The 15,426-nt window shown below is 38.4% G+C and overlaps 1 protein-coding gene across 1 annotated transcript in view; it reads right to left on the minus strand.

Moving 5' to 3' along the window:
* Positions 1 to 8,868, minus strand: part of LOC142109173 (C2 calcium-dependent domain-containing protein 4C-like) — a 15,602-nt gene extending 6,734 nt beyond the window's left edge. Inside the window, exon 1 of the mRNA XM_075193258.1 lies at positions 8,493 to 8,868. The gene's annotated coding sequence lies outside the window, so the exon portion shown is untranslated. The remainder of the gene's footprint in view (positions 1 to 8,492) is intronic.
* Between the last annotated feature and the right edge of the window lie 6,558 nt (positions 8,869 to 15,426).

The following is a 15,426-nucleotide window of genomic DNA, read 5'->3' on the forward strand; positions in this document are numbered from 1 at the left end:
CAACAAGAAGGTGACGGTAATATTAATAACATTTAATAAAAACATAAAAATGAAGAATATAGTTAATAAAATAAATTTCTGTACAAAACCCTCTTAATTAAACGGACTGAGGGGTCTATGCATCAAACTAATATTCCACTTAAAAGATTCGGGAACGGCTGTTCTCTGCATTAACCACCTAACGGAGGAGATTCTCCTCTGTTTAGGCTAATACCGTGCAGGATCGCAGTCCTCATAGATTAATATGGGGACTGCGATGCATAAAGCCTTGACAAGCATTACATTGCACAGACAGGTAACACCATCTCATATGGCGTTACCTCTTTGGCTTCACAGAATCCTATATAGTGAAAGTGCTGTGCACACAGCACTTCCTTCTGTCACTGGCAGCGCTAAGCAGCCAGTGATAGGATCGCAGGAGAGGGGTCATCTTAGCGGTGCATAACTATACATCACTGCGATGTGCAGCATTGCATATTTAGCAGCACCACATCTTATGATGCATAGACCCCTGAGTAAAAGCAATCTCCATCTGCCAGGAATAGCAATGTGCAGCTTATATCGCGTCTTTTCAAAGTCAAACTTCCACCAGAAAAGGCTGCTAAGCATTCTTGTGATTCCAATATTAGACCCAGACTGTGGAGTGTTTAGCTGGTATTCACTCTTCGCATGGTCCATATCTGGCAAATATATAATTATCACAGTACCTTGTTGTTGTGACCACCTTCAGGGTAAGTAATCCTTTCACCATCAGAATAAGGATACAAAATCAGTCTTTCTAGCATGTCTGTGCAACTCCTCGTGAAGTCCAGGCTTAGCAAACCTGTTAGCGGGTTACAGGTGGAATGTATGTAATGCTTGCTGTCTTTGTCCGGATTTGCTAACGCGTTTCGCCTCTAAGAGAAACTTTTTCAAAGAGTGTCATTGAGGGATTGCTGATGTTGTTTTGTGTATTGAAATAGCCAATGAGAATCCAGCTGAAATGATCAGATCGATTAGTCTACACTTGTGTGGTTGTTGTGTTACAAGATAACAAGCTTAAAGAAAATTCCCCGGCCATATTTACAGAAGCGAATAGGTGTTAAATTGACCTCATAATATCTACATATGCCATGCAAATTAAAATACAAATAATGATTAAACGAACATCTACCTTAAAATTTACATTTAAAATAAACCAGTGTTTTCCTATTGTTAGTCTATTCGTGTGGACATCAAAAGTATATATGTATATTCAATTTTAAATAATATTAACAATCCATATAATTGAGAACAGTTTTTCTATAGTAACAGCAAACATAGTTATATCATACTTGTAAGCTCTCCCAGAATGTTCAGGAGACTTCTGAATTCCGGGTAGGTCTCCCGGGAGAGCAGGCCATTCTCCCGGATGGGAGCCTCCATGACGCCATTCACTGCGAATTCCCCCGAGGCCATATGATGGTTTCGCATCATTGCGTCATAGGGACAAAATGACGTGATTCGCTGTGCCCCATCCCCTTCTGTCCTCACACTTCACCTCCCCTCTGGGATCTCCCAGAAATGTAGAGTGAAAAGTTGTGAGTTGTAGAAACCAGTTATATGGTATTCATATAGCGACATTGATACCAATTCAAAAAGGAATACAGAATCAAAAGGTTCATTAAACATCTTATTAAACTTAGAACCCGCAAGGGTGATATTAGCAGTATATTTAAATCTCACAATCGGCAAACCCTAAGTATCCACACTGTACACCATAGCAAATGAAATACATTACACTAAACAGGATTAGTGACATCCTCAGGGACATCCACAAAAGTACAGGGCAAATGTTTTGTTGTATGACGTCAAGCGCCCACTTCCTCCCTGTTCTACAGATAAGCACATTACATGCCCACTTATTTTTTTCCCTGAGGGGAGGTGAATTCCGGAGGGGGGGGGGGCAGAAAGCTGTGAATTGCATCATTTTGCCCCCTTTTCCCACCCACACCACCTCACTGGTGCTGGGGCCAGAATGACAATGAATTGCATCACGATGGCCCCTTCCCACGCATTTCACTAAGAAATGGCCGGATGTGGGGACTGGGTTATATAACAAATTACAGGCAGCACCTGTAAGTAACCGACTCGCTCTACCGAAATGTGTTTTTTCGGCACTAGGCACCAGGAGGGTCCAGCAGGGGATGCAGGAGCAGCCTGGGTGTCTTCCCCACCGGCAGCCTAATTGCAGTGGCTGTTGGAGGGGCTTTTAGTGGCGCCTCCTGGATTTGAATGAATCCAGGAGACGCTGGGCATGTTGGGGACACGAGCATGCCAACAGTCATACTGAAGGTCAGAGAGCTGCAGGAGCGGTAGCCAGGGGACTGCTGCCAGTGAGTCCTGTTGCCTACTCCCTGGAGTGAATTTCGGCAGCGGGGGGAGCCAGACCCCGAGGCAAGGTCCCTGGAAGTATTTATAGATAAATCTCCCGTCCTGGACAAAGTGTCCCATTCAATAAGTCTTACTTATAAGAAGAGATACTTAGAATTACGTTCCGCATATAGAACGCCAGAAGTCGCACTTTATTGTTCGTCATTCTAATAAAATAGGAACACTTTAAGGAATGACATTTTACTGGAAATTAGGGATAGTTGGCACCTCTTCCTTTGAACACATTTGGCCGGTCCCATTTCCGACAAATTTCTTGATTTGCAATCAGCAGATATCCTAATATACACATAATGACCTTGGGACAGACCTCTGATTAGTTTGGCTCTTAGTAGCTCTGGGTATTCCTGTTAATTCCAAAAAAAAACATTCTGTACACTCTGTTCCCTTCCTGTTGTAACTATGAATTCTATAGAATCCAGTCAATCGGATGTCACACTGTAAGCTGTTATTTGTCCTCAGTCTTGTGAAATTCAAATTCAACACCATGTATACTCCAGTGACCTGCCCTATAAGTTGGTCACTATCCATCTCTTCTAACAGAGACAAGTCCTGCCCACCAGAATGAAAAACAGTTGTGCAGATTTATTGGTATGCAAAGCTGCAGGACACTTCTGTATATATATAATTACAGGGCACATTTGTATATATAACTGATGGACACATTTGTGTATATAAAACTGCAGAACACAATTGTATATATAACTGCAGGACACATCTGTATATGTATGTATGTATGTATATATATATATATATATATATATATATATATATATATAAATAAATATATATATATATATATATATATATATATATATATATATATATATATATATATATAATTACAGGATACATTTGTATATATACCTGCAGGGCACATTTGTGTATATATAACTGCTGGATACATTTGTGTATTAAACTGCTGGACACGTGTATATAACTGCAGGACACATCTGTATATATAATATATAACTGCAGGGCACATCTGTATATATAATATATAACTGCAGGGCACATCTGTATATATAATATATAACTGCAGGACTCATCTGTATATATAATATATAACTGCTATACACATTTGTGTATATAACTGCAGGGCACATCTGTATATATTATATATAACTGCAGGACACATCTGTATATATTATATATAACTGCAGGACACATCTGTATATATTATATATAACTGCAGGACACATCTGTATATATTATATATAACTGCAGGGCACATCTGTATATATTATATATAACTGCAGGACACATCTGTATATATTATATATAACTGCAGGACACATCTGTATATATAATATATAACTGCAGGGCACATCTGTATATATAATATATAACTGCAGGACACATCTGTATATATAATATATAACTGCAGGACACATCTGTATATATAATATATAACTGCTATACACATTTGTGTATATAACTGCAGGGCACATCTGTATATATTATATATAACTGCAGGACACATCTGTATATATAATATATAACTGCAGGACACATCTGTATATATAATATATAACTGCAGGGCACATCTGTATATATAATATATAACTGCAGGACACATCTGTATATATAATATATAACTGCAGAACACATCTGTATATATAATATATAACTGCAGAACACATCTGTATATATAATATATAACTGCAGGACACATCTGTATATATAATATATAACTGCAGGGCACATCTATATATATTATATATAACTGCAGGACACATCTGTATATATAATATATAACTGCTATACACATTTGTGTATATAACTGCAGGACACATCTGTATATATTATATATAACTGCACGACACATCTGTATATATAATATATAGATGCTATACACATTTGTGTATATAACTGCAGGACACATCTGTATATATTATATATAACTGCAGGACACATCTGTATATATAATATATAACTGCAGGGCACATCTGTATATACTATATATAACTGCAGGACACATCTGTATATATAATATATAACTGCAGGACACATCTGTATATATAATATATAACTGCTATACACATTTGTGTATATAACTGCAGGACACATCTGTATATATTATATATAACTGCAGGACACATCTGTATATATAATATATAACTGCTATACACATTTGTGCATATATCTACAGGACACATCTGTATATATAATATATAACTGCAGGGCACATCTGTATATATAATATATAACTGCAGGGCACATCTGTATATACTATATATAACTGCAGGACACATCTGTATATATAATATATAACTGCAGGGCACATCTGTATATATAATATATAACTGCAGGGCACATCTGTATATATTATATATAACTGCTGTACACATTTGTGCATATAACTACAGGACACATCTGTATATATATAACTGCAGGACACATCTGTATATATTATATATAACTGCAGGACACATCTGTATATATAATATATAACTGCTACACACATTTGTGTATATAACTGCAGGACACATCTGTATATATAATATATAACTGCTGTACACATTTGTGCATATAACTACAGGACACATCTGTATATATAATATATAACTGCAGGGCACATCTGTATATACTATATATAACTGCAGGACACATCTGTATATATAATATATAACTGCAGGGCACATCTGTATATATAATATATAACTGCAGGGCACATCTGTATATATTATATATAACTGCAGGGCACATCTGTATATATAATATATAACTGCTGTACACATTTGTGCATATAACTATAGGACACATCTGTATATATATATAACTGCAGGACACATCTGTATATATTATATATAACTGCAGGACACATCTGTATATATAATATATAACTGCTACACACATTTGTGTATATAACTGCAGGACACATCTGTATATATAATATACAAGTTAACCCGTGCATGATACTCATGCATTCTAGTCAAATCAAGCTACTTAAGGTCTTAAAAAGGTTCTTGTCATGCATTTGGACCTAGCCCAGGCCTCCTCAGGGGAAGATCGTTACTTCCCGACGCAAGCGCCCTTTTTAATGTGTGTTCATGAGGTAAAATTACCTCACGAAAATGAGTTTGACCCCTCAACTCGTAAATTTAGCCTTTACTACCTCTCCCACGGGGGGAAGGGGGGATGATGGAAGTTAACTGACTTGACTATTCTATTTTTTTTGTCAAATAATGTCAGTATACCATATTTCAGGTCAATTGGATGAGCCCTTTCTGAGAAAATAGTTTTTTACACACACACACACACACACTAAAGCACACCTCTACACATGTGTGTTCATGAGGTAAAATTACCTCACGAAAATGAGTTTGAGCCCTACCAAATTTCAGCCCTTTTTGATTTTTTTTTCCCACACACACTAAGAATTTAGTAGGTCAGTGTATAACTCTGCCCAGCAGGTGGCGCTGCAACTTTTTTTTCACACACACACAGACAGACAGACGCCACTAAGCATTTATATATTAGATAACTGCTGTACACATTTGTGCATATAACTACAGGACACATCTATATATATATATATATATATATATATATAACTGCAGGACACATCTGTATATATTATATATAACTGCAGGACACATCTGTATATATTATATATAACTGCAGGACACATTTGAAGTAATAGTTGCTGGTCTAGATAGTAATGGAATGAGGTAGTGGGAGAAACTCTATGGTGAACATGAGCAAATAACCAACCGGGATACGCAACATTGTCCTCTGCTCCAGCGATATACACGGCTGGTGGTTTACAGAAACACTGAGAGCAAAAGAGAGTCTCATAACTCTCCCTTTTGGGAAAGAACCAAGCATGGCAGCTGTAATTTGCTGGACATAGTAATGATGCACTGATATGTTTACTTACAGAGACTATATTCGGACAGACAGAGAGTGCATATCTACCTATACGAATGAAGTGATTTCTATATGTGTATATGAGGGTGCAGGCTCCAGGAAGGAGTGTAACACGTGCCTGGGCCAGTCAGGGAGTCGTCCAGGAATTACAGAGGAAGACAAATACACCATCTATCACACACAGACAGATATATGGAAGGAAATGTGCACTTCACATTTCGGGGAGGGGGGAGTCCCTGGGGCGTCCCTGCATAACCCTATTTGTGTAATACAAAGTATAGGTGTTATTTTGTATTTTGCATGCAGGTAATTTCTTGCTGCTGTTGCAGGTAGCACACAAATACTGGTACACTGGGATTTACATGTCTTCCCCCTGTAGTACAACATGCTTTTGCCAAGGTGCAAATTTGCTCCTTTTTGGTAAGTCAGGCCGTCACTTACATTTTCCACACCACCACTTGTACATGGCCACTTTGACCACTGATGTAAGCCCATACAAAATGCATATATAGGTTCACAGTGCAGGCACATCACCCTTGTTATCTGCACCTAAAGAACGTGCTCCTCAGTGATTGGTCCAGGAACATTTCACGTAGGTGTACAGTGCTACGGAATATGGTTTTGCCTTTCCTTATTTATAATAATAATAGTAATAATAACAGTAAGACCAATAACATTACAGTCATTACTTCCGAGCACCAATCTTTACTAAAGATAGAGAAAAGGTTCCCCCAGTGGGTATAGCTGGTGTGGAAATATGGTGGGCACTGCAAAGACGTGTCTTCTACCTAGTTATACTAGCAGTAAGTAATACTACTAGACATCCGCTGCCACCGAGCACTGCGGGGGACTCGCTCAGGTTTATATATCCTAGATATGGAGATCCGGAGTGATGGATGATGGACACCGGGGCGGGGTGATGAAAATTATAACTGTTACTACTGATTTTTAATTGTCATAGAATAGTAATAAATGAAAGGTGCTGAAAGATAGGTATATCAACGGGTATAAAGTAAATGAGCATATAAAGGAACAGTAAAACATTTTTTGGATTATATATATATATATATATATATATATATATATATATATATATATATATATATATATTACTTTTCCCAGAATGCAATGGATGTGAGCATAGCAATAAAATATTAAAGAAGCATTAATGAGATAGAGGGGTAGATTTATCAAACCTTCTTAAAAGGAAAAGTGGAGGTGTTGCCCATAGCAACCAATCAGATTCTAGCCATTATTTATTTAGTTCACTCTAGAATATGATAGAATCTGATTGGTTGCTATGGGCAACACCTCCACTTTTCCTTTTAAGAAGGTTTGATAAATCTACCCCATAGTGTTGCAGGAAAAACTAAAGATAAAACAGAGGAATAAAAGGAATGCACTGAAATTTGTTAGTTTATAATATTGTTATTGGGCGGTATATGTATGTCCATGTATCATGTATGTCCATGTATCATGTATGTCCATGTATAATGTATGTCCAGCTTTCCCCACTAGTTTTGGATCAGGAGCACTGTGATATCTTGCAAATTAATAATAATAATAATAATAATAATAATAATAATAATAGATCCACAATAATGGAATAGAGTGAATGAGATAATAGATATTATTGTGAAAAGATGTGAACATGAACATTTGCAGGTAAATAAATGAGGATGATTATATTTTCCTACTACTAATACATAACACACCTTTCTTTGTAAATATTCCATCCAAAATATTCTCACTCTGCATGTGTTACTGTTCATTTATATACTCATTTAGATCTCTATCTTTCACCTACTATTTAGGTAATTACTATTCTATGATAATTAAATATCAGTGGGTTTTTTTATCGTCCTTCTTGACTAAAGTGTCTTCAGTGCAAATCTTATACAAAACTAAAGTCCATCTTTTTGGCCTTTAGTTTTGAATCACTTTAATTTATCACCTGTATTGTAACGCATTACCTGTACATTGTACCTATCAAACCTCAATGTCCATTAGGCATACATGAGTACAAACTATTAGTGTGGTTTTTCACCTGATGATTATTTTTGCATTAATGATAACTGAAGACTTATTTATACACTGGTGCACAGTATAAGTCTTGGTGTGCTCTTTTCTCTTGGAGGTAATGTTGGCATTACAAACATACATTAATAAATATATTTTTCATATATGATACACAGTCTGGCTTGGCTCACCTCAGCAGCTGGAGATCTGATGTGTAGTGTCTCTGATCCTCTAGCTTCTCTGGCAGTGTGTGTGTGGCTGGACACCTTATATAGACACACACACACACTGCTACGTCACTTGTTCAATCATCTCTCGCTTCACCAGCCGCTCCGTGCCCGAGTACCATGCCTGGCACAGCTGCCATGTCTGTCTGAATATGTATATATTTGTTTATTTTCTGTATCTTCCTCCTCCCCGTTGTTGCTCGCGACCTTCTAAGCAATTGTTTTATTTCTATTCAACTTTTTAAGTCCACATCCTCATTTGCTCTGTTCTGTTAACCCCCTCAGAAAAGCTATACCTCCATTCATCTCCCCTGACAGTATTAGTCAATGTGTATTTAGCACAATGAAAATATTCCAGTTTGTAGCAGCTGAAGTCCTTGTGAAGCCAAGTGTTAGTAAATAGATTTATAAATGTTAACGTATGTGTTCCACTGTTTCCTTGTCTCGCTTATGCCTGCGTTTTCTCCAGATGTTATGACAATTCTTTAAGCCACCTTGGAAATGATCCAATCTCCTTCTTTATTTAACCAAATTCTTTCTTCTTCTATTAATCTTGCCCTATACATCCATGATGTCTGACTCCCTTCACAGCTCTCCTTTCTCACTACATTTACTATAATGAGAGGTGTATTCCTCCAGCTTCTAGAATAATACATTCATCTCAATAGCTCGGTCTCTCCTGGTAACCTATAGAACAGCTAACAATAAGACTCTCCACTTCAAATGTGCAGCTATCAAAGGGGCCTCTGATTAATATTTTTGTGAATAAAAAGTGTTGGAAAGACCAGGTGCGGGGGTGACAGAGAGACTGGACGAGATCTCATCCTGTAGCAAGGGCCAAATTCTGTACCTCTCTGTTCCTATGTTTTTGCTAGGAATATATCAGGTCCTGTTTACAGTATCTGCCAATACCAGTTCTTGTGGGAGATTACTTCAAAGTTTAACTGCTCTTACTGTAAAGAACCCTTTGTCAATGGGAAAGTAATTTTCTTCCATCCGCAAGCGGTGACCTCATGTTCTTTGTGGAGACCTGATCTTGCACAAGTTGTCAGTGAATTTTATTAATGTATTTGTAGTGCTTTTCTACCCCCTCTTTTTCCCTATTCAACTCTGTAACCTAAATAAAACTATCTGCGCTCACACTAGTAGAAAGCTGCCTTACTAGAAATAGGGAACCACACTCCCTTTGTATAAATGCAAAATAAAACAAAGAAATCCAGTAGTAGCACTAAACACAAAGCAATGGATGACAACACTTCCACCAAATATATGAAATTATTAAGGAATACAGCAAAGTGTAATAAACATATAAAAGTATACAAAACATGAAATATATATGTTTGTACTTTATCCACCCAGCTCTGTTCTAAATGACTCTTGAGTAGGTAAATTTAAAAAACAAAACAAAACAGGTGTATATAGTGACGTTCCGTATGAAAGGGATTACAAAATGTCAATCCTACGATGTCACACTCAGGTGATATAAATAGAGAGCGGGCCTTTCATAAACGTTACATGATGGATTCTTGTGGATCTTTGTGCATTGTCATTATGAGATGGTTCTCACTGTCTCATGTTACTCCAAAGGAACGATGTATCAAATAATAAACTATCACCTAGTGAAGTATTGCTACAGTTGAGTGAAAAACACCAGCCGTATACAATCAATGAAAAGTATTTATATGGAATGGAGGAAACTGTTAAAAATGAAAAACAAATGTAAAATGTACTTCTCCAAAGGTAACCGTAGGACTCGTACAGGAACAATTAGGCAAAAAGGCAAAGCAAAGTTCTCTAGAAGATGTAGATACCCGGGTGATAGAGTCCTTTGATGTAATGTCAACTCGTCCAAACGATATGAAGCCCTCTGTTCACAAACACCAACGCGTTTCAACCGTTCATCTTACAAAGACACTAAAAAGGTTGAAATGCGTTGGGTATGACGAGATGCAGTAGCGTTGGTTGACAGACAAGATACAGTAGTGCAATCAAAAAATATTGCGTAAAAATATGGAAGGTAGGGGATTTTTAGATTTTTTTTAAATTTAATTATTAATTACTTATTATTATTATTAATGTCTAACAGACAAGATAGCTCAAACAGCATACCGTAAAAAGCATTGCAAAACAATATGTTGGTGCTTTATTAACAAAGGTTAATAAATAAGTAAATGTGACTAAAGCACCTGGACCAGATGGCTTACATCCATGAGTCCTGAGAGAGCTTAGCTCAGTTATTGCTATATCATTGTTTCTGGGCAGAGAAGAACTTTGTAATCCATTACAACTCTTGTGTCTTTTAGTAGGAAAGTGCAGGGACTCTGAGACTGGCAGCAGGATAACCTGGAGGACAGTACTCAGGGTATGGGGCTCTATAGAGCTAAATAGGAGCAATAATATGCTATGGATATGTGGCAGTATATAGGGCAGCATGAGGGTACATTGTGTCACATAGAAGCTATATGAGAGCATTAAATATCAATAACAGGCCATAAGGGGAATTATATAGATATATTGTACCAGAAAGAGGCTGTATGCAGAATAAACATGTGGGGGCATTTAAAGGCTAGATGGGGCAGTGTGCATGTAAATGGTGACATTAGGAGGGTATATGGTGGCATGAATCAGTATATATTGTATCATTGCACTATGCACCTGCTATACATGTGTATGGGGTCATGAGTTCAATTCCCGACCATGGCCTTTGCGTGGGTTTCCTCCGGGTGCTCCGGTTTCCTCCCACACTCCAAAAACATAATGGTAGGTTAATTGGCTGCTATCAAAATTGACCCTAGTCTCTCTCTCTCTCTCTGTGTGTATGTTAGAGAATTTAGACTGTAAGCTCCAATGGGACAGGGACTGATGTGAATGAGTTCTCTGTACAGCGCTGCGGAATCAGTGGCGCTATATAAATAAATGATGATGATGTTCTGACTCTGCTTACAGGCTGCATGTTGTTAGTATGATTAGTATAAATGGGCTTCTGCATGAAAAGTGCGATCTCCGCTGTTGCAGAGTAAATTACATACATTGTATTCTGTCAGCTATTGCTCTTTGCAATGAGATTACCAAAATAGTCGCCAAAGACATTTTCTATCAGATAATTATCTGCTTCCCTCAATTACCAACACGGCATTTATACATAACATCTGTACTGGGCTACAGCAGCCAATCACATCAGCAAGTTAGACAGTGACAGCAGGTCAGAAGGATTGCAGTGTTTAATACTAGTCCTATAGCCCATGTCTTCCTCTTACCTGCTCACAGGCCTCACATTACCAAGCAAGAGGACGGGCAGCTGCCAACACCTTCCTGAAGACAAGGAAGGGACACGTGATTCTCTACGTGCCTGTTGATTAATAGAAAGTGCATTGTTTGCATTTTTAGACTACTGTAAAGACACCAGGCCTCATTTATGAAGCATAAATTGGGCAAGCCCCAGTGTAATATCCCTTTTGGTTATGTTGAGTACTTTGATTGGCGTAAGTGCGTCTAGATTTTCACCAATGTGCCTAGGTTTATAGGGCAAGATGGCGCCGTTTGAGCATACCTCCCAACATGTCTGTTCCCGGCCGCAGGACAGGGGGGTAGGTACACCCCCAGAGGGCTGCCTATTGCTGTAAAGCGTGTGCCTCCCTATTACATACCTACCTTCCCCCAACCATGTCCTCAGGCGGGACAGAGCCCTAAAATTGAGACACTCCTGCTGAAATCGGACAGTTGCGGAGGAATTGGGAAAAGTGACGGCATTCCTTACAAATTACAGAGTATTTTGCACCTAGTTTTTCATAGTGGTGCATAAACGAGATTATTGTTGTAACGAGGTATAGAGCGGAAAGGGAAACAGAAGCCGCCAGTTGAACAAGCGTATCAAATTGTATTAAAACTAATAAAAGGTAAGATTTGCACTTACAAAGCCATAAAGTTTAACAAGCGTATTATAGGTTAACACATTACAGCGGCCCAGCATAGAAGCTCCAATGTATAGGGAATTATCAGTTAATTGATTTATGTCACTAACCCCGTCTGCTGTTAATTTGGAGCTTGGTTATAACACAAAACAGCACAAAAGCTTCATATACAATCCATTATAACAATTACAATTATATTATTCTTCTAACAAAACATTACAAACAAAATTGTCATTAAAACAAATTGGTCTCAGTGTATTGAGAGTATATATGCAATATGTTTCCCACTTAAAACTGCAACCCTTCCCCTCCTCTGTTGTTTAATGGGAAATCCAGAATCCCAGGAAGCTGAGTACAGGGCCACATTATGTATCTCACTGAAATGCCGATATATGGCACAGATTACACTTACCATCTTAATATATCCGTACTGTGTTCTGCAATAAATACGGTAAATCATATAAGATGATTGACAATTTATTTTCCCTTTAATATTAAACAACATCCTACTGCATGAGAATCATCCTGCCTATAGCACACATTCTATGTTCCATCCATGAATCATCCTTATTTTTAGTTGTCTTCCTCCAGGAAAGGAAAGAGCTTTTTGTGAGAAATTGCTACACTGGGCCGTTTTACTGTTTCCTCATCGCGCCTGTAGAAGCATCTCTATGCGAAACGCGTTGCAGGGGACAAGAAAATGGTTAACTTAGGATACGCTTTGTAAATGCAATTTTTACTTTTTATTGTTTTTAATACAAGTTGATAGGCTTGATCTGTTGGAGGCTTCTGTTTCCTTCTCAACGCTCCGCCTTATTACAACATTTAAATGACCACTTTGGCCGTGAAGGGTTGGTGGACCCCGATACAGTAGCAGCCAAATCAACTGCACACGGCGCAGGTGAAGGTGACAACAGTACATATATTACTGACCAATATAATACGACTATCATCTTGCACACTATTGGTCACATGTTCTGCAGTGACAGTGTGATGCTTTCTAGTGACATCGTGCAGAGAATGAGGAAGTGTGATGTGGATTCCCCTAAGAGGGTGGTGATGTGAGATACCAGGCTGGAAACACACGTGAGACTGGCAGCAGCATTATGATCCCAGGAGAAATAGGAATCAGGAAATGTTCTCATTATGTAACGCTGGTTGTGCCTGTGTGTACTGTACAGTAATACACCTGCAGATATTCACGTACAAAATGTTATGTTTATAAAATATATGCTGATATAAATAGAACTTTATGAATATGAACTTTGCGTAATTCAAACAAGTACAGAGATTGGATTATATGCATTGTTATTGTATGAAATGCCCACTTCCTTCACTGTAGTTATCAAAGAACAATAACAGGTGTGACTGGATCACTATTAAATAACTTTTGGTAAAAATGTATTTAAAGCAAGTAGCGCAGGGCACTTATTTATGTAATTGCATTTGGACTTATTTTTTGATATTGTAAGATAGGAAATTGTTATTTCTGAGACCAGGGGAATAAATTTGTCTCTTGTCTAACCTTACTATAGGACATGCCTATTTCTGATGTATATATCTGATACAATGAGCCTGTGTTTACCAAGCCTTTGGTGTATTGTGATTTGGGAAAGTGGTTTGTTGTGAGTCCTTCTGTTGTTCTGTGGAAATGTGTATTCGGCCACTGTCTGAAGTATTCATGCCAGTCAGACCTTTTGACTTGTTAGTGAGTCTCCTGTCTCTGAAATAAGCTCCAGGAAATCACAGCAAGGTTTTTAAGAATTTCATAGCTAAGTATAAATATTAGTGGCTTTGCAATGCATGTAAATCCATGTTTTGGTAAATGGAGTTACATCCTGATTCTAAAAATAGCCTATGTTAGAACTGTATAAAAGATGAGCTGTGTGAGCATGTAATGTATCATTCTTCTGACTTCATCTGACCTGATCACCCTGGTACTTTCAACTAGGGTGAGAGAAAATAAACATCTTGCTTCAAAGACCTGCTTGAAAACATCTTCAATATTGCTGTATTCCTGTGATCTACAGATTAGACCCAAATCTAATCCGTTCTCCGGCTGTGTCTGAGGTTTGGACACAAGCTTTTCCAGTACCACCTCTCTGTCTGCTACCCAGCAGCCCTGGTCAGTGTGATAGGCCTGGGGGGGATCCATTCACAGCAACCCGGATACATAGTAAGAGGTCCGGAGTTACCAGCCCAGGTTACACCAGCAACGAGATACGATAGCACCGTCAGGGACCCAGAAGAAACCCGGTACTGGATGCCGGTAAGGAGTCCAGTGGTGGCAGCATTATAAGCCCCTCCTACTGCGGCAAGAGGGCACATTTGGGATAAGGAAAGGGAACGGTGGCAAAGTAAGCCCAGCCGGTTCCCAGCAACAACAGACAGGGTGGCATAGGCGGTCCATCCTGTCACAACATGTTTTTAGCATTGAATGCCATCCCCTTCCAACTGCCCTTATAAGTAATGCTACCAATGTTGGTATTACGATTTGTTAAACATTGAGCATTGTGTGATGGGCTTCGTGATTTTGCACCATGACAAAACTATGTTGGGGACAGGTCAGGAAATGATTTTTCAAAAGTTGGCAAGTGGGTACAGTAGGGTGCAGCCTTTGAATTGAGTATGTCATGTACTGTATACAGTATGTTCTATTATAATGCAAATAGGATAGCTGGCATTGGGCCGTGGCTGTCAGGTGGCTAATGATTGTTTTGTGTATTTCTACTCACATGGTGAAGTGTGTACAGGGGATTAATGAAACAACTTCCGCAGACAATACTCTGTAACAGAGTCCCGTGTGAGACATGTCTCTCTTTCCCAACTGAGTCTTCTTCCTCGTTCCTCCTCGTGCCTCACGTTCCTGAACACGACGGTTGCTGCCAGCACAGAGAACAGGAACACAACAAACACATTGACATTTCGTATGCCATGGGGGCATGTTATTGATTTCTGGTTCTGGATGAACATTTCACTGTCACTAA

The sequence above is a fragment of the Mixophyes fleayi genome, chromosome 12, assembly GCF_038048845.1.
Source record: "Mixophyes fleayi isolate aMixFle1 chromosome 12, aMixFle1.hap1, whole genome shotgun sequence".
NCBI classification, from domain to species: Eukaryota; Metazoa; Chordata; class Amphibia; order Anura; family Limnodynastidae; genus Mixophyes; species Mixophyes fleayi.